This window comes from Cucumis melo, chromosome 7 (assembly GCF_025177605.1).
Source record: "Cucumis melo cultivar AY chromosome 7, USDA_Cmelo_AY_1.0, whole genome shotgun sequence".
In the NCBI taxonomy this organism is placed as follows: domain Eukaryota; kingdom Viridiplantae; phylum Streptophyta; class Magnoliopsida; order Cucurbitales; family Cucurbitaceae; genus Cucumis; species Cucumis melo.
Window position 1 is genome coordinate 3553959 of NC_066863.1, and position 20375 is coordinate 3574333.

Here is a 20375-nt window from a genome sequence, read left to right on the forward strand (position 1 = left end):
TTTTTTAAAAGAAAAAAGAATGCTGACATTGATGAGACAATAATGTAATTAATATATGCCACAACAATAGTTCTCAACATTTTTACAATAATATTATATATGTGTATATATGGGAAAATTGTAAAAAAAAATTAAAAATGAAAAAAGAGATAAAATATTTACGCATTTTTTAGCAGATTTTTTTTATTATAAAATGTAAATAGTTTTTTTTAAAAAAATTCATATTATATTATTCATTTTCATTAAAGTTAGATGACTAGTCGACGTGAGTATAAGTCGACTAACACAAAGTATTGATTCATGGTCAATTTTCAAAAAGAGATCGTAAGATCTATTCAACCATTTATAAGATTAGAAACAAAGAATTATTTAGGTTTGGAATAATTTATTCTTAAAAACTTTACCCATCGTAAACAAGTCAAAACTTTTATTACGTTAAAATACAATTTTTCTAACTTTTCCCACTCCCATTGCATTAAACATTTTTTTCTTAAAAGGTTGTTAGCTGTGTATAACCTCAAGAAAATTTCTTTTATACTAAAATGAATATTTAATTAATATTCCTTTTTCTACTTGACGCTTAGTCACATACTACGATTATATTAAACATAATGTGGAGTCTATTACTACACAAACATATTATGAAAAAGAAAATAATGATCAAACACACTAAACAAAAAAAATATTTAATTAATTAAAATAAAACGTTAATGATATGATATTCATTTTTAAAATTGAGTTGTTTTCAATTATATATCAAAATAAATAAAAATGCTTACAAACATAACAAAATATAATCGGTAAATTATGATAAAATGTGTTGCATTTTTTATAGATAATTTTAGTGAGAAAAAGCAAAAGTATATAATTATGAGATCATAAATGGTGGTGTCGTTTTATATTATTATTAGCCGTCGTTTTTGTGCCCATACCCATACCATTATTTGTTAATTTGTGATGATGCAATATATATATATATTTGTGCTGCCTTATCTCTCTCTTTTTGTACGCCGTTCGTATTTTTAAGGTCCCCGTTTCATCATCTAACGTAACTAATCTTCTCTTCTTCCTTTCTATTCTTTTCTATTCTCTTCTTTTATTATTATTGTTTTTGAAGTTACCAATCATTCTATTTGTTGGATAAGTTTACAAAATAATACCAATACACTTTTGTAGTTTTCTTCATTTTTCTAAAACCTTAACAATGATAGATTTTAGTTTTACTTTCTTTTTAATAGTTCGATGAAATAATAATTGGATTCATCTTTCAATACATGTATACAAACTGGTTTGAATTATATTACAGTATTTATGTTAATTATTATAGTTGGGTTATAATATTTATTTTATTTTAGTTTGAATTATATTGGTATGTATTTCAGAGGTAAACTAGTTTAGTTTGATGAGAAAAATAGTAAAAACTATGGTAAATAGTAAACATTTTAGTAAATGTGTGGGATTTTGAAATAATGTTTATGGTGACTGATTGAAGACTTTCTAAATAGTATTTACTATAACAATATGTGGTTATTGTAGTATTAGATAACTCTAATCTCAAACGGTCATTTGGGATTAGATCGGATTGATTTTTCTAATGCATAGAAATATTTTTTACTTAAAAATATATTTTAAACACAAACAAAATTAATCCATACATATTTTTATTGTACTGATTTTTTTTTCCTATTTTGTTTACGTTTCTTTGCACTTCGATATATTCTAATTGTCCAAATCATAAAAGTACAAGAATTAAAATGGTATGTATCTTAACCTAAAACTAAAAAGGACAAATATTTTAGGAAAACAATACATTTTTGGTCTAGTTTCCATTTAGTCATTATGTTTCAAAATGTTACACATTTAGTCCTTAAGTTTTTAGTTTGATTTCGATTTAGTTCATAATTTTCAAATTATTACAATTTTATCATTGATATTAGAATTTTGTTCAATTTGGTCCCTAGATTTTAATACTTACATTTTTAATCTCAGTTACTCATTAAATATTTATTTTTCGTCTTTAATGTCAGTGTAGGTAAATAAATTTAGAACAAAATAAAATTAATTAAATTTTACTATTTCTCATTACTTTTAACATTAAATTTTACTTCATAATTACTTAAAATCAATCAAATAATTATCTTATGAAAATTGAGGTTAAGGGTGTAAGATAATAAACTGTATAAACCAAATTAAAACAAAATTCAAATTTAAAAAATAAAATTCTAACATTTTGATATTTAATTAAATGAATAAATTAAAATTAAGTTAACAACTAGATTCAAAAATTAGGAACATAAAAAAAATATTTTTCTCGAAATTCTAAAAAGAAATTAGAGATGAGAGTAGAGTGGTAGTGTGTAGAGTAGTAGTGTGTTGAGACTCGAAACGCAAGTGGAACGTAGAAAGCAACCATAAGAATTCATGCACGTAGCAATTTTCTTTTTAATTCTTTTTTTTTTTTTTTTTTTTTTTTATATAATACAATATTTTTGGGAATTTGGATTTGTGTCCGTACCAAAAAGATTTCGTGGTATTGATGTGTACCTTTACCATTCTGCCCCTCCATCATTATTCATTACTTTATGTTTATATGTTTGACAAAAAAACCCAACCATAGACTTTCAAGTAATTCACACATTATCCTATGTTTACACACCAATCTTTTTCCCAACCATATTTCCCTACCCTCAACCTTTTACCCCTTCTTATCATCTTAATTAATTTTCTATGTTCATTTTACTACTTTAGTTACTGGGTGTCTGAGTTTCATTTCAATTAGGTTTATATACTGAACTAAAGTTTAGGAAAGTTCAACAACTTATATAGATTTAAATGGTATTTTAATCTACTTGTTTAATTAGGTTAATAATTATTGAACTAAGCTCGTTTTGACATTTTGTTTAATCAATTTTTCTTGCATGTATGTTTTTCTTTTTAAAGTCTTATTCTCCTTAAATACTTTTTTTTTCTTTTATGTTTCCTTGCTAACCTTTGTTATTATTTTTTTTAACACTTGTTCTTACTTTGGGATTGTTTGAAACAAGAAGTATCTAATACTATAATGATCGTGATTACCTCCTTGTTACAATAAATAATATTTATATACTTCTTAGTTAAATACTATCATTATTTTAAAACTTCAACTTTTTATAATATTTACTATTTTACATTCATCGTTTTTTTCTCTAATTCCTATCGTGTTTACTATTTATTTTTTCTACTAAAATAGTTTACATTTCAAACACATACTATTAAAATCCAAAATAAAATAACCTACACTTTAAACACATGTTGTTATAATTTAATTATAATAACCAACTCATTGCTTTGAACACTTCCTATCATTTTATTTCAGTTCTTCTTGCAATAACTTATGATTAAATTGGTTATAATATATATATAAATTAATATTAGAAAATTCAATTGAATCAAAATCATGAGCAGACAAAGAAAAGATTTATCATTAAAGCACTTTTTGAATAAAAGCAATGCTTTTAATAAAAACAAAATTGATCTTATAACACTTTAAAATACACTCGTGGAGGCAAAAAAAAAAAAAAAGTCCCTTTTTATTATGCTTTTAGAGAAGTGTAGACATTAGTGCAATTCAAATTGGGCGTAGATTACGTTTATAATTTTATAATGGGTTTTGGCCTTTTAGACAACTTTTTTATAATTTTTCTAAACTTTTATTTTTCTATAATTTACCAAGTGTTTCCCTCCTATTTATCTATTCATACTTAAAATTCTATCATAAAATTTTATTGATACACCAATTATAATAAAATTGACTCATGATGGAAGAAGACAAATGAAAATATATGGTAAATATATCGATAGCAACCCTTACATAAACAACTTGTATTATGTACCAAAAAAATTAATATACCTAAAATGAGAATAAATCCAACACATCACTCTCGTACTCTTAAATTTATATGGACTCGTTTTTGCTTTCTCTCATGTTTTTACATATTTAGATATAATATTGACCTAAAATGTAAATCAATATTCTTATTATATAGTAAAAAACCACGAAATATAAAACATGAAATGTTATTAATTAATATAAAAAAACACGTTAATTCGTAAAAAAGTTAAAATGTTTATTTAGTAATATGAATGTTCTTTTCAAATTTTTTCTTCCAAAATATTAATCTACGTTGCCATTCTATTAATGTTATTCATAAAATCGAGATGTGTCTATTTATATAATTAACATCAAATATTTTAAACCTTTACTTGGTATTCAAATATATTAAATGTGTTTCATATAAATTTTTTAGTTGAGTTGAGTCGAGTCGGTAATTATTATATGATCGACTAATTTGAAAAATCTATAAAAACGAAGCGAAAAATTTGATTAGTCGATCTGAATAAGAATGCAAGAAATATGAATAATGGAATTGAAATAAAGTGAAAAGCGGATTAAAAGATGCAAAATTTATAGGTAAGGATGGATTGGGAATCATGACTTCACTAAGTGTGGAAGTTTATTAGGAAGATGGAAGAATAATAGAATATCCAAAAGGGTTCCACGTGTGAGTGCGTTAGCCGTAAACTTTTTGTGCTTCACATGAGAGGGAAGCGAGAAGGCATTTAGTGGAGCAAAAAAGAAGAGAAACCCCCTCGTCAGCATACAATATCCCATACACCCATCCTCCTCCAGATTTCCATAAACCGCTAAATCCCAACAAATAAACTAATTTTATTACATACATTACACCCTCCCAATACTACCCAACAAAACAAATTTTTTTAATGTTTATTATCTAACTTTGAAGTTCGTATTATACTACTTTCAACCTTTAACTTGAAATTATATTCATTTTAATACTTGACATTATTTTTCAAAGAACCAAATATTATATGAATGTGTTATAATTAATCAATTAAGTTATGAATCACTCTATCATATTCAATATATTACAATGGATATGTTTACGATTTAAGTGATAAACATATATCAATGTCTCTAATCTTAATTTGTTTTGCATTAATATTTATGATGGGGTAGAAAATGAGAAAAAAAATTAAGTGGGTAATTCAATGATTAAACGAATCGTATAATTTCTATTTAGGTGTGTGTCTTTTAACTAATTAAGAGGTTCCGTGTTTGAATTTTTTCGTCGACTTGCATGTATTTGTTTAACTAAAAACAAAACAAAACAAAGCATATTACGTGAACACAAAATATAGCTCTAACAATACAAACCAAGTGAATAGTAATAGAATATGTTTGAACGTTGTCTCTTATTTACTTAATTGCATGTACCACGACTAAAAATGTTATTGCTATTTCTTTTTTGGAGTAGAACATTCGAGAATAAGAATTTTGTACCTCCAACCTCGTTTTGAACGACCTTAAATAAAAAGGTGACTTGATGAACTAAATTTTAATAATGATTTGTTGAAAGGGATAATTTGAAGGGATTTAAATATAAAATTTTGTACTTACATTTGAATTAGAAGTGTTTTAAAGTGGAGTGATGAAAAGCCATGTGGTTTTTGGGTTTAGGAAAATCACAAAACAAAACAGACTGAAGTAAGGCAGACGTCAGGAGGTGCCAATAAACTAAAAGAAGACTTGGAAAATGAAAAGAAAACAAAAACAAGAAAATAGAGATGATTTTAAAGGAAGATAAAAAAGAAAAAAAAAAAATAGGGGAAAAGTAGTTTTTGGGGGAATATTGATAGCCACCAAACATTGCCGGCCAGACAGGAGAAATCCCCTGCCGACCAAAAGATTTCTAATATCTTTGCTTTTAAAACCTCTCAAAAGAATATCATCAATTTTCTTTCTATAAATACTAAATACCATTTTACTCCTTCTTGCCTTCAAATATCACTTTACTCCTTTTTTTTCTTTCTTTTTTTTTTTTTTTACTTTTTTACCTTTTTTTCTTTTTTAATTCAAATTTTAAACTTAACTATATGTATTTTCGAAGTAATAACAACTATAATCGGAAAATTTTAAGATATAAAAACTAAAATTAAACAAACTTTAAAGTATAAATACCAAAATGACATTTTAACCACTATAGTTAACTTTTATTTGGTGATATTTCTAAAAAGAAAAAACTAATCTCCATTAACATCTACTTAGTAAATTATGAAAATATATAATTTTTTTTTTACGAAAAATTATTATGGATGACAAAAAAATGAAACTATTTACAAAATATAGCAAAATTTATCTATCTCTATATAGTCCTTTGAAGTGTTTTTTTTTTTTGTTATATTTTATAAATAATTTTAATATTTTTCTATTTTAAAAAATGTACCTATATTTACTTTTGTATATTTTTCTTACATTATTATTAATATTATTTCATGAAAAAAAAATTTAAGATTAAAGAAGTATACAGATTAAAAATGAATATGTGAAAGTATACCAAAATAAAAATAATAGTAACAACAACAATTATTATTTGTTTTAAAGATAGATTTAAAAGGTTCTAAAAATATATTTTTGTTTGATATTTTAAAAATAATTATACGATATCTAAAATAAAAAAGTAGCTTTAAAGTGTATATAATTTTAGAAATTATTCATTTAAATTAAGATATTATATAATAATTTAAAATAAAAGTATAAAGTGATTTGAATAACTTTGAATGATTAAAAAGTTACATTACAAAATAAATATATATTTTATAAACTTGAAAACTAAACAATTAAAAAAAATAGTTTCCCCAAATTTTTGCTCTCTTTCCACTTGTGATGATAATAAAAGACAATGTAGGCATAGCCATCTACAAGTTTTACCCTTACTAATTAGTAATTACTACCACCTATCACATAGAAGGGTGAGGGACAATTTTGAGTGTATATATCAAATAATTTTCTTCTTATTTCTAATTTTCCTTTTTCAAACTTATATTTATGACAATGAAAGAATAAAGCTCAATAATCTAAGATTTTTTCTATTTATTTTTTTTAATGGTTTCTACCATTAAAATGAGAATAATACTATTTGATTGTTCACATATATTCTATTTCAATTTAACCCTATATTTACTTTAAAAGCTTATTACTCTAATTAATCAAACATGTTTTAAAAATGTGAGTTTTATAATGAGTATTTTTACCAAACACATTGTTATATGTCATGAAGATGTCAATTCTTAGGGATCGTTTGAGAGAAGGATTGGGTTATGGGGGTTAGGGTTGTGATAAACCTAGTGTTATAATAAATCTAGGGTTATGATTAGATGTGTTTGAGGGAAGAGTTAGGAAGTGTTATAGTAAAATGTGTTTGGGGGAAGAGTTATAAAGGAAGTGTTATGATAAGATGTGTTTGGGAGAAAAGTTATGTAGTGTTATGGAATTTTATGTATATATATATATATATATATATATATATATTTAAATCATATTAGAAATCCAATACACAAATTTCATATAATTTAATTTAACAAATCGTCATAGCTTTCGTAAAACAATTTGCCTTAATTTCTCTAAATACGGCGTTCATTTTCAACATTTTTTAAGTAATCATTATGTGCGAATAATTTTTTTTTAAAATTAATATTCTAAATCCAATAACGAATTTCGTATATTTAATATACAAAATCGTCTAAGCTTTCGTAAAAAGAATTTGACTTAATTTATTTAACTACGACATTCATTTTCAACATTTTTTAAATATACGTTACGTTTCAATAAATTGATTTTTAAGAATGAGACATGCAACCCGTAAACATGTAAATAAGTGCAAATAACAATTGGAAACACAAAGTACCAGAAATAGAAAATAACAATCAAGGCTTTTACCAACTCTAGTTTTGTTTTCTAGTGGAAAATTGCAATGAGTATAGTTTTATGTTTCTCTTCCGTTTATTTTAGTCTACTTTTAAAAGATTAAATTTAATTTTTATTCTTTTTGTTCTTTCAAAATATTTATTTTAGTCATTGTGCAATGATTATTGGGTAAAAATTTCATGAACCTACCATTTCTCTAACAAAAGATTTGTTATATTAATTTAACCAAGTTTAATTTAATAACTAAAATAACATTATGCAAGCGGGAAAATATCGAAAAACCACCTCTAAATAATAGATTTGTTGATACACGATCCTGTAAATTACCAAATACATAAACGATCAACAATAAACGCTAAATGATAACAAAATACTTTAACGATTATCTTTAACGACCACGTAAATTATCTTTAACGATTATCTCATATCACTACTACAAAAACAGACTCTCTTAACGGTTTGACGGTTTTAAAACCGTCGTTGAATCCAGTGTCAAGAAAGACAAAGTTCTTGATGGTTGGTAAAAACGTCAAGAATAGTGAACGTTGACAGTTTATGACCGTCAAGTATTCAATTTTTCATGACAATTTAAAACCGTCAAGAGTATAAGTGTTCATGACAGTTTAAAACCGTAAAGAATATGAGTATCCATGACAAAAACCGTCGAGAATATGAATATTTATGACATTTGATAACCATCAAGAGTGTTTTTTCATGACATTTAATAACCATCAAGAAAGTGATTGTTTATGACATTTAAAAATCGTCAATAATGTAATTGTTTATGACATTTTAAAACTGTCAGGCATTTTTCTATTTTTTTTTAATTGTAATTCAATTATATTTGTTCTTGTATTATGCTCCCATTTGTCTTGTATAGTGGTCTAACAATTGTTCCATAAATACATATATAAGCGACAATATTCATCAAATATAAAACCTTTCACCATATCATTTCCAAAACTTTGCAAATATTCCTATCGTTTACAAAACCAATATACAATTTGATCATAGTTTCAGAATGGCTACAACAACAAAGTTTCAGAACAATTCAACTCTTATGAACGATTCACCTATCATCCATATGAACAATTCACCTATGAACAAATAACCTATCAACAAAGTTTCAAAATGACTACTACAACAAAGTCTCAAAAGTATACCAATCAACCCCCTCCATATGAACAATTCAAAGAATCAGCCCCCTCCATATGAAAAGACCCTCCATGTTTGCTGTTTCTTCCCTCTTTCTTTCCTGCAGAATGAAACAACAGTTAACAAACAAAAACAAACCTCCCAGAAAGTTGCAAATTTTTTCCATCATTTGAGTAAGGATCATAATACAGTATTAAAATTAGATCAACAAAAAGAAGTAAATTGCCAAGTTTGAAGTTTTCCTAACAACAAATAAAAGGGCATTCTTATAACAAATAATAATAAATAAGTAAATAAATAAATAAAACAAAAACAACAAGAAATATCAACGGAAAGAAAAACCTAAGGTCTAAGGAACATGCCTTCTTCTCAGCTTCCAGCATTTCACGGAAGTTATTCACTGTGTGCTGTAAAGCTCTAACCACATGGTTCCTATTCCAAAATGATGCATATTTATATCTGACCCTACCTGAAAATGGAATGAGAAAGTGAGGAAAGATAATGAAGTATCTAGGTGCATAATCAAGATTTACAAACGAAAAGACACATTTCATGTACTTCTAATAATATTTCCGTAGATCACAATCTAACCACCACTAGGAAGCTTACAAATTAGAAACAACAGTTTCATCAAGGAAATTTGAAATTGACAAGCTTGAAATATGTAATTTCAACTCATATTTTGTGACATAATGAGGTTTCTGTCAAGTATACAAAGGTACTGACCATCAGGACTTCCCAACAGAGGTACACCATGCCCACCAGCACCCATGCTAAGAATAATTGTTACAACAAGATTGATAAATGTATGTTGAGTCCTTCGTATCTTCAATCAAAAGAGATTCTGTCATATACGGCACAATATTCTTATAAGAAAACAGCAAAATTATTATGGAGAGAGAGGAGGCAGAAAATACTTCATCATTATCTCCTAGTGGTATAACCACCTATCAAGAAAAAAGAAAATAAACATAATATGAAACAACAAATCTAATTTAAAAAAAAATGTTTGATTTAAGAGAACAAATTGCCAACAAACACAAAAATTAATCATTAAAACGTTCCTAACCTTCATTTGCTTGGAGAAGATGTTAGAGTGCAAGCAAATGTGCCAAGAAGAGACATACATACGACCATGATACAAGAATGATCTCTCAAGCGCACAAGAAAAACTATGCTCAATAATCTAACGGAAAATGGTGTCTGTTAGGTACGCGTAAGAAGAAACAGAAATTCTTCTTCTCACCTCCAAGAGTAAGCTCTAAATCGTCAACCCCAACTTCATGAATTCTCTCACCCTCCTATGGCTTCACTGTTCCACTCTCAAATTTCTCAAATTCAAACTCAGAGCCTCGTCCCCTATCAGATGTAGCACCTCATCCACTAATTCATAAGGATGAACAAACTAATTCTACCATTTACAAGTCTAATACTTCACATTTGCTAGACATCTAAAAATGAAAGCCCTTACATGTAGGAGTGGTGCTAAGCCCCTTATGGAACTATTAGGGAGTAGAGCACCCTAATTGAGATATTTAAGTTAATACTTATTTAGACATTAAGTAAGTTTTCACATATTTAATTTTTTTCAAACACATAAGTGTAATTAAATATTATTTATTTATAATTTGTTTAGAAATTCTATATTAGTGCAACCAAGTTGTACCTTTGCATTAGAAACAATGAGATAAATATCTTGATTAAGTGTGTTGTACATTTTAGATGAACAAACCATAATCGAAAACACACAAACGTGAGAATGATTAACGTGAGATGATTAACAAGATTCAAAAAGGGAAGAACTTCATAATAAAGATATAGAAACTCGTTTGTGCAAACAAACTTGCAATTTCATTGAAGTCCAATAAGGATGGATCAAAAGTAGAAATAAACTCATTATAATCCAAACAATGGGTATAAAAAGAAAACAACGATTCACACCCATATCCCATCCACAAATAATCAATTGATATCGAATTACCTCAACTAAACTAAATAAAAAGAGAGTATCCAAAGGTTATAGACCAATCTAAACTACTTTAACTGAGTTCGAAATGAACTAAACAAAACTTAAACTGCATAAAACTCGGCAAAACAAAAATGTATAAAAATTTAAAGAACCACTACATATATGACAAATATAGCATGTTTAAGCAACAATTCAGTTACATAGAGCACAAGCTATACAACAAGAATTACTCTAGTTTAGAATCAGTAGACATTGGAAGGAAAGAAAAGAGATAGAAAATCCACATACCGGAGTTAAGAAAGAATCAAAAGGCATTGGAAGCAATGAAGTAAAGATTGCTGTGAGAAATCTGAAATTTGAATGTATGAAAGCAGTGGGTTAACTCAAATTGGACTTCTAAAGACAACATTATAAAATAGAAAGTTTTTTAATAAAGAGTAAAATATTGCCCATGGATATTAGCAAAAATAATAAAGTCTGTAGTTTCATAATTTTGTAACCTTAAAAATAAATATTCTTGACCGTTTTCCAAGCTGTTTTGCAAGTTTGAGAACCTTTCTACATACTATGACTCTGTTTAATTTTATCTTCCAAATAGGCAACCTCATGTAAAAAAAAAAAAAATATACTTGTATAATATAATTTAAAACCAACTAAAAGAAAAGAACTCATAACAACAAAAATCTCAAGTGTCTTGCAACCTTTTGTACTATAATTCAAAATCTAGTGAATTATAGTAGAAAATGTTATACTAATTTATGAAAAGTACTTTAAAATAAACCATCGTCAAGGAATATTAGAAAGTATTGCAACATTATTGTAACGACCCAACTCCTTATACTGAATCGAAGTCATTACTAAATATAGAACAAGTGGTTTAAGTCATAAAATTTAGTAACACGCATAAGGTTTGAGAAATTTTATTTATGAAAATCCAAACAAGGTAGTTATGCAAAAAAAAAAAAAAAAAAATGAAATGCGTTCTAAAGTCCTACTCGGGCCCTATCTACATAAAAAGATGGTAAGTAATGAAGAATACTCAAACTCAGGTACTAAAGTCAAAAACAAGAATAAGCAGAAGCAGAAGTCCCTATGGCTCGCCACGGTCACTTCGAGTCGCTCGCCAGCTTGCCTTTGCCCTTGCCTCGTCTTCTACCTGAAAACATGACATGAAGAGAGTGAGTATAAAATACTCAGTAAGGGACCCACTACTAGTCCCACTAGGTGCCTGTTAACTTCCTGTTAGAGTCCTGTAACTGGTACCCAATCTCTGACACGTTCCCGAACACGTGCAACATGCGCTCCCGTAGGAACATAACTCTGGTCTTCGGTGCCCCGGGGGACATCTAGGACAATCGGGATGCGAGGACCCCGTCGAGTCACTCGAGTCATATCTACATCCATGCTAGACTGGTGTCCCGTCGGACCGCACAGTCCTAAATAGGTGGTGATCCCGAAGGACACCAATGCAGGTACGACAACATGTACCCTAATCGCAGTATACATACACATGGCGTCATCATATAACATAACAGATAAATCATCATTACACTCTCCATCTCGACACCCGTCGTACAGCCATACAGTTCTCGTCATCACAACAACATGCTATAATATAACCATATCATCATTTGCATCATACTAGCATTGATTTCATGCATCGTACAGTCTAGTCCTAAACATGCACATTTGAAGGTATACGTGATCTCATAATTCTAAACATGGAGCTAGTAGTAGAATCTCTTACCTGGAGATTTACTTGGCGAATTCTAAAAGTAAGAAAAGGTGTGCTTTCCAAGCAGCAGGGCCCTAAAAGATTAGAAGCAACAATTAAACCTAACCTTCAAGGAACAGAGACCCAAGAGTCGTTTGAAGCAACTTACCCCAAAATCAAGGTTGCGCTAACTCCCTTTAAGTCGAGAAAGAATCCCACGCTCCAACACCAATTTGTCCAACCGGCCCCCTTTCAGAAAGATAATTTAATTCAACCATTAAATTATTTAAAGAAACTAAAATTCCTCTTCGTTGGGTATACCAAATCCCAACTATCTTCCAAAACTTACCAAGGAACGTGGGGAACGACCAAAATTTGTGTGGCTCCAAAAGGTAGGGATTGGCTCGGCTTGATTGGCTGGAAGAGCAAGGATCGGCTCGTGTGCAGGCGCGACTCGACTCAGTAGTAGGCGCGGCTCGGCTCGGCGCAGGAGCTGCGCGCGTGCCGCTCGGCTCGGCGCAGGAGCTGCGCGCGTGCGGCTCGGCTTGATAGGCTGGGCACGGCGCGGCTGGGCTGCGCGGGGCGATCGGGTCGCGGAGAGCTTCGACCGGGTCGGGTCTTCGCGCAACGTGGCGCTGACTTTCGGATTCGGGTGGTGCGACGGGTTGCGACGGTCCGGCTTAAAACTACGGCTTCGCTCGGGACGGCTCCAGACGGAGGCTTCGACTTGATCTGCGTCGGATCGAAGTGGCGCGACTCGGCTTCGGCTGCTTTGCGTCGGATCGAAGCGGCGCGACTCGGCTTCGGCTGGCCGACACGGCTTCGGCTTGCAGACGCGCGGTGGATCGGCTTCGGGCGGCGGCTGCGAGAGACGGCTGTGCGATGGACGCCCGGCGTGCGTGGATCGACTTGGACGGATCTCCGGCGCGGCTGGGAGGATGGCGTCGGCCCGGTGGCGTGCGGCGGTCGTTCGGCGGCGGCGTGGAGAGTGGCGGCGGCTATGGTGGGAGCAAAGTGGGGCTAGGGTTTTCTTGGGAAGGTGATGAGTTTCACGCCTCCCAATGCCCCCTTTTTAAAAGAATAAAAATAATTAAAAAGATAAAATAAAACCTACACAAAATTACTTTCTTTTCTTCTTTTATTAATTTCTTTTCTACTTTAATCCAATGACAACTCTCCTCTCTCTCTCTTCATTAAAGCCACCATTGACCCTTTCCAAGGCATTAATTAATTTGTTGCTGCACAATTAATTAATTTATTTCACCCTTAAACCTCAACAATTAAATAACCAACCAAGGAAAATTTTTAACCTTAATTAAGTGTAAGTCAAAATAATCTCATTCCATAACCACTCTTGAATTAAAAAAGAAATATAATACTCTTGAGATGAACAATGGAACTCCAATCTACTAGGGCGTTACAATTATTATCTTGAGATGGCTGCATACCCACTTCCCATTTGCGAGAAGAACTCCTTTTACATTATGAATATTATTAGAGAGAGAACCATAATGAGACAGTTGAATTGAAAGATTGAGAGAAATTTGAAACAGAAAAAGTAGGTATAGGGGAGGCCCCTTCTCCAACTCAAACAATTCATAAAAACTAATCTGTCATTCAAATTGGGAAGAGAACAAATCTAGTTTTGTTTTCTTAGTAGTTGTTGAAGGACCTTGTGCATTTTGAGTTGGCCTAGAGAAAAACACCTAATAGTTTGATAGAGAAAACAATCAAATAAACAGGAAAAAACGACGAGGATAATTTAAATGATTGAAATAAAAAGCCATGAATCCCCATTCTATATATTCAGATTAGATGTTTACTACTTTAAATCCACAAGGAATTTAATTCATGTATTTATCCCAGAAACGTGTCTAAATATGACATCTAAAATCTCTTGAGAAGACAAAGCATAAAATTTGAAGGTTACTATGAAAAAAAGAAAGAAAAACCATGATTACTCAAATAAGAAAATGTATAATTGATGTATGGCTAACCGACGTTCGGTGAGCAGGGGAGCGATGTTCATCGTTCGGCGAGCAAGGGAGTAGGGGAGCGGCGTTCGACGAGCAGGCGTTTGGTGTTCAGATGGTACTTAGCACAACAGCGGCGTTCGACGTTCGGTGAGCAGGCGTTCAGCGTCGGATGGTAGTCGGTTCGACGGTGTTCGATTGTGTTTAGTGACGTTCGGGATGGGTGAGTTGGAGAAGAAGGTATGGCGTCGTGTGGGTTGTGAGAAAGGAAGAGGGAAATTAGGGTTGTGTAGAGTTAAAGGGAAAAGTAAAAAGAAAAGGGGAAAATTAGGTTAATGTTTTAAAAATATTAGGTTTTTATTTATTTTTAATTCTTGACGTTTTTAAAACGTCAAGAAATGTCAAGAAATTTAAAAATGAATCCCCTCCGCCTTTTCATAAAAATTCTTGACGTTTTAAAACATCAAGAATTTAAACGATATTACTTGACGTTTTTAAAACGTCAAGGATAAGTATATATCATTTGACGTTTAAAAAACGTCAAGAATGTTGAATTCATAAAAATTCTTGACGTTTCAAAACCGTCAAGAAAGCTGAAAATTGACTACCCTCCGCCTTTTCATAAAAATTCTTGATGGTTTTTCTTTTAAATCACCCATTTCTTGACGTTTTTTTTTCAAAAACCGTCAAGAAATTAAAAATACAACCGTCAAGAAAGACTCTTTTCCTAGTAGTGCATGTGCTCTGATCATGTTTGAAAATATAAACGATAATCATACACGATTCTGTACATTATATAAACGATAATCATATATATAAACGATAAGGTAATAAAGAGTAAAAGATGACGAAAAAGTTTTAGTATACATGATCGTGTAGAGAAATTTCAACGATCGTTTATATAAGTATAAACGAACATTTACAGAAACTCCAATAACTCGTAATTACAAAAATGCCATCAAAATGAAGGGGTTATAAAAAGGTGAAGGAACTTGCTCAGACTTTTTCTTTCATCGTCTTCCTTGTCAATTGTTTATATCCTGGTAACTACTTCAACAGAACTGTTGCGATTGACGATCTGACTTGCTTACAAAAAGGTTTGAATCTATATTCATTTCGATCTATCTCTATCATCCACATATATCTAGCGCGATCTATATCGCATACAAAGAGGTCTTAATCTATATTCATTTCGATCAATCTATATCTATCACGATCTATCCCACATACAAACATGTTTGTTTCTATACTGATTGTATATATTTCATTGAATATAATTTATACTATTCTTTTTTTTTTTTTTACAAAAAGATGGTGAGCAATAATAAAAAAGGTCTGAGTCTATATTCATTTCAATCTATTTCCATCATCCACATATATCTAGCACGATCTATATCGCATACAAAGAGGCCTTAATCTATATTCATTTCGATCAATCTATATCTATCACGATCTATCCCACATACAAACATGTCTGTTTCTATACTGATTGTATATATTTCATCGAATATAATTTATATTAGTTTTCTTTTTACAAATAGATGGTGAGTAAGAATCAACAAGCATCATGTAGCAAATCAATAAGGTGTAAAGCAAAGACAGAAAAAAGAAAAATAAAGAAAGAACAAATGTAACAAACTAGAATGTGAATATCTGTCTGTATAACGTTATATATTTGTGTATTTTTTTCTTTATAGCGCTCTGCATTTGTAAATTTGTTTAAACTTACCATTGTTTGAAACATGCTATTTATTATGTCATTCAATAGGTGAAACACTATTCAAATGACATTTTATGGAAGATGAACAAAAAAAAAACCTTAGAATTACTGTATACTACAATTTAGAAATATTGAATCAGATCGAGTCAAAAACAGACAAAAGAATTCTCTCTCGTGACAAACAATCCTTTTGGCCAGTTCCTTAACATTAAAATGACCAAAATACCAACATAATTCCTGAATTTTCTATTAAGAAAATATTGCCATAAAAAAAAAAACTAATGTCCTTGCTTTCAACTTCAATGGACGCACAACAGAATTTGGGCTGAAAGACTTTTGTTTTGTGATTGGACTAAAAGGTCACAAATTTCCTGAGTTAAATCTAGGAGAAAGAAAAGAAAATGGTCTGAAAAGTGCTCTTTTCCGTCATGATGACTTTATAACAAGAAGGGATATAGAAAGAACTTTCAAAGCGTTATGCAACGAGAAAGACTCATTAAAAGAAAAACTACTTAACCTCTATATCTTAGAAGCATTTTTAATTCACAAGCAACAACAAAACCACATAAATCTCCTACATCTAAACATATTGGATAATGAAGAAATCTTCAAAGGCTATCCATGGGAAAGATTATCAGACATCCTAACATATCAGTTCTCTTGAAAAAAGCATCCTACAAAGACAAGGTTGTTATATACCTTCAAGGGTTTTCCCTAGCTTTAGTCTATTGAGCTTTTGAGAAAATATCAAGACTTTCCAATTTAGATCTTGGGTTTGGAAGAAAGCTTGCAACGGAAGGGCCACCAATTGTAACATGGGAATATTTGGAAACAAGTGAGTGGAGGACTCTAAACATCGATATTTTTGAATCTGAGAATGTAAGTAAACTTAGAGCATGCTTTATATATGTCTATCTAGATAGACAATGAAAGATTTTCTATCAATGTCTATCTTGAATAGATGATGATATAAATCTATCATTGTTTATTAATACCTTTGCTACTTTTTCACTAATAATCTAATATCATTTTATTTGTCGTAGTTCTCCATGACACCTTTAGACTCATCAGAAGAAGAGTCTCAAACAATTTTGAGATATTTCAAAAATATTGAAAAGCAGAAAAGAAAAGAAAAAGCAGAGCAACAGGAAAAAAACAGAAAAAATGGAAAAAAAAAATAATGAAACAAATAAAACTTAAATGAAATAAGTGAAATCAGAAAAAATCAAGAAAAAAATAGAAACAGAACAAATATTATTAAGAGAAGGAATAAAAGAAATAAAAAGCATGTTAACAATAGTTATGACAAGCTTGAATGTTCCACCACCATCAGCCAAACTTCAACAACAACAGAATGAGAAAGAAATTGCATATACAAAAGTCGTGGAGAAAAATAGACCACCTACTTGTAGCCTTGATCTTCTTGATGAAGATGAACAAGTTAATACAATGGTGAAGTATGCAACAACACATTTTCCTACGGTTAGTGCCTTATTCATTATGTACTCCTTTGTTTTGTTTAATGTTCCTCAATTTCCAAATAAAATAAAACACGATTATGTTGTTTCTTTTTTTCTTTTTTACAGGAAACTGCTGTTTTGGAAACACAAAGTAGTTTGGAAACAATAGCAACTACAGATTTAGAAACACCAAAAACACAAATATTGCGCAGGTTTAACTCTTTTCCAAACAATAAATATAACTCGTATAGACATATATAATGTCTTGATGTGTCTTTTTCATGATGTCTCTAAACATTCTTACTTTATGTGCTTACAGATAGATGAAGAAGACAAAAAGAACAACTGGTTTATTCATTTAGAAACACAAAACACACACGTATTTGTTGGAAAGCATACAGTCACAATGGAAACAGGATCGGAAAAAAACTCTATATGCAACTAAACACTTTAATGATTATCATGCTTAAGACAACCCTAATTACACTAATTAAGGTTAATAGAAATTCTTTACCTTCGAAGCTCCCGATGCTCCAAATATTTTCACAATCACGAACCTGGGACCACCACTAGAGTTGACCCGCTATACTCCGGACTAAGAACCGGGTTGTGGGACCTGTTAATTAGAGGAATTAGAAAAAGAGATGGAAATAGAAGGTGAAGAATAAATCAAATTTGAGTTTTGAGAGCATAAGTTTATTTGTAATTCAAAATTAAAAAATTACAAAAATCTTTTTTCAAGTTGAAAAATGCCCCCTAAATAGACTAATTACATGCAAAATTGCATATAATTTGTTTATTAAAACTCAACAACTAGCATTCCACTTATAGTTAGTGGAATTGATCACCACTCCACTATCTCTTAGTGGACTTGGTGTCATCACCATATGCTTCCACATAACCCATTAAGATTTAGTGGGATTATCCAACAAACTTTGGTCAATGGGCAAAATGGTCGTTTGACCATTAAAGTCAAAGTCAAACTTTGACTTTTTCAAGTCAAAAATCTATTTTTTTGACTTTTTACCATTTTGTCCGTCTTGTCTAAATTCGACCTCTCGAGCATGAATCTGCATTCATTTTTCTGAAATTCAAATCACGTGTGAATATAAAGCTGGTCAAAGTTTGACTTTTCAAAGTCAAAAGTCAACACTTTGACTTTTTACAACTTTGACATTTTCCATTAATTTCGAGCTTCCAAATATGAATTCATATTTACATTTTTAATATTTAAATCAAATTTAAACTATAAAGCTCTATAACTGACGACTATATCATATATATTCATCAATTTCTCTCTCTCTACTAATTCTAACAATGCGAATTATTTCAACAAGTTGTTCTAAGTTAATTCCATATGAGCTAGCAGGGGAACCTAATGGACCTATAGATCATGGGCTCCAACAATTTGAGATTAACTGGCTAAACCCTTTTAAACCAAGTTAATCAATATTCGTTAACCAACGAGTCATTCCACTAAAGTCTCGTACCTGCACTCCCCTCACCATAGATATATTTCTGTCCATTTGATATAACTATGATCAGTAAGTTAATCTTTCACAGGTTGTTCATAACCTCGGCTAGGTCAGAATATCGTTTAACCCTCGAGACTACATCTTATTCCTTAAGTCTCACTGATCCACTATTGAACATTTGGTTTAAGGTCCAACCTATAAACCGAGTCCCTCTCTGGCCAATGAGAGGGCAAGATCCCTTGTTCAAGACTTGGATTCAGTACTTAAGAGAACAACCTATCTACTAACCCTAAAGCGGGTAGGTGTGAATTCCATCTTGCACCTTATGTTCCTAGCCATCCACTCGGTCTAACCCCTAAAATGAGAGGCTTATTGGGCTAGCGCCATTGAGCTACGCTCATCTATGCAGATCTAAGGATAATACCAGTTGAATCAGAAGCTCATAGTTAGCTTAGGATTAAGATTAAGTTACCTAGGTCATCATAATCGAAATAGTCAGTTTATATAGTCAACGGTGTTATAAATTAAAAGTGACTATTTCATGGTTCCAGTCTTATGTAAACTCTTTACATAGGATGCCCCCGCTTCCATGTCTCTACATAAAGTTCAAGTCTACACTAGATAACCTCTGGACCTTAGTTTATTGGTTTTAAGATTATAATATTCTATTTTCACTAATAAGTTCTCAATAACCACTTTATTGAGTAGAATATAGTTTTAAACTACAAACTACGAGTTTTAGGACATAAATTCCAACAGTATTGAAACATGTTTTAATTTGTTTAATATACAACTGGTTTCATGATCGTTTAATATAAATAAACGATTATTTATATTACATTTTCAATTCAAAACATAAACCCCCCTTCAAATTTGAATACAACCATAACCCCTAAAAAAAAAAAAAAAAAAAAAATCAATTTTCAATTTAACTATAACCCCTCTCCAATTTCAATTTTCATTTCAACTATAAACCCCCATCCCAATTCAATTTTCAATTTAACTATACTCCAAGTCAAATTTCAACTTTACTATAACCTCCCTCCCCTCTTAATTCAATTTTCGATTTAACTATAAACCTTAAACCCTAAACCATTCAAATTTTAATTTAACTATAACCCCTCAATTCAATTTTGAAATTAAC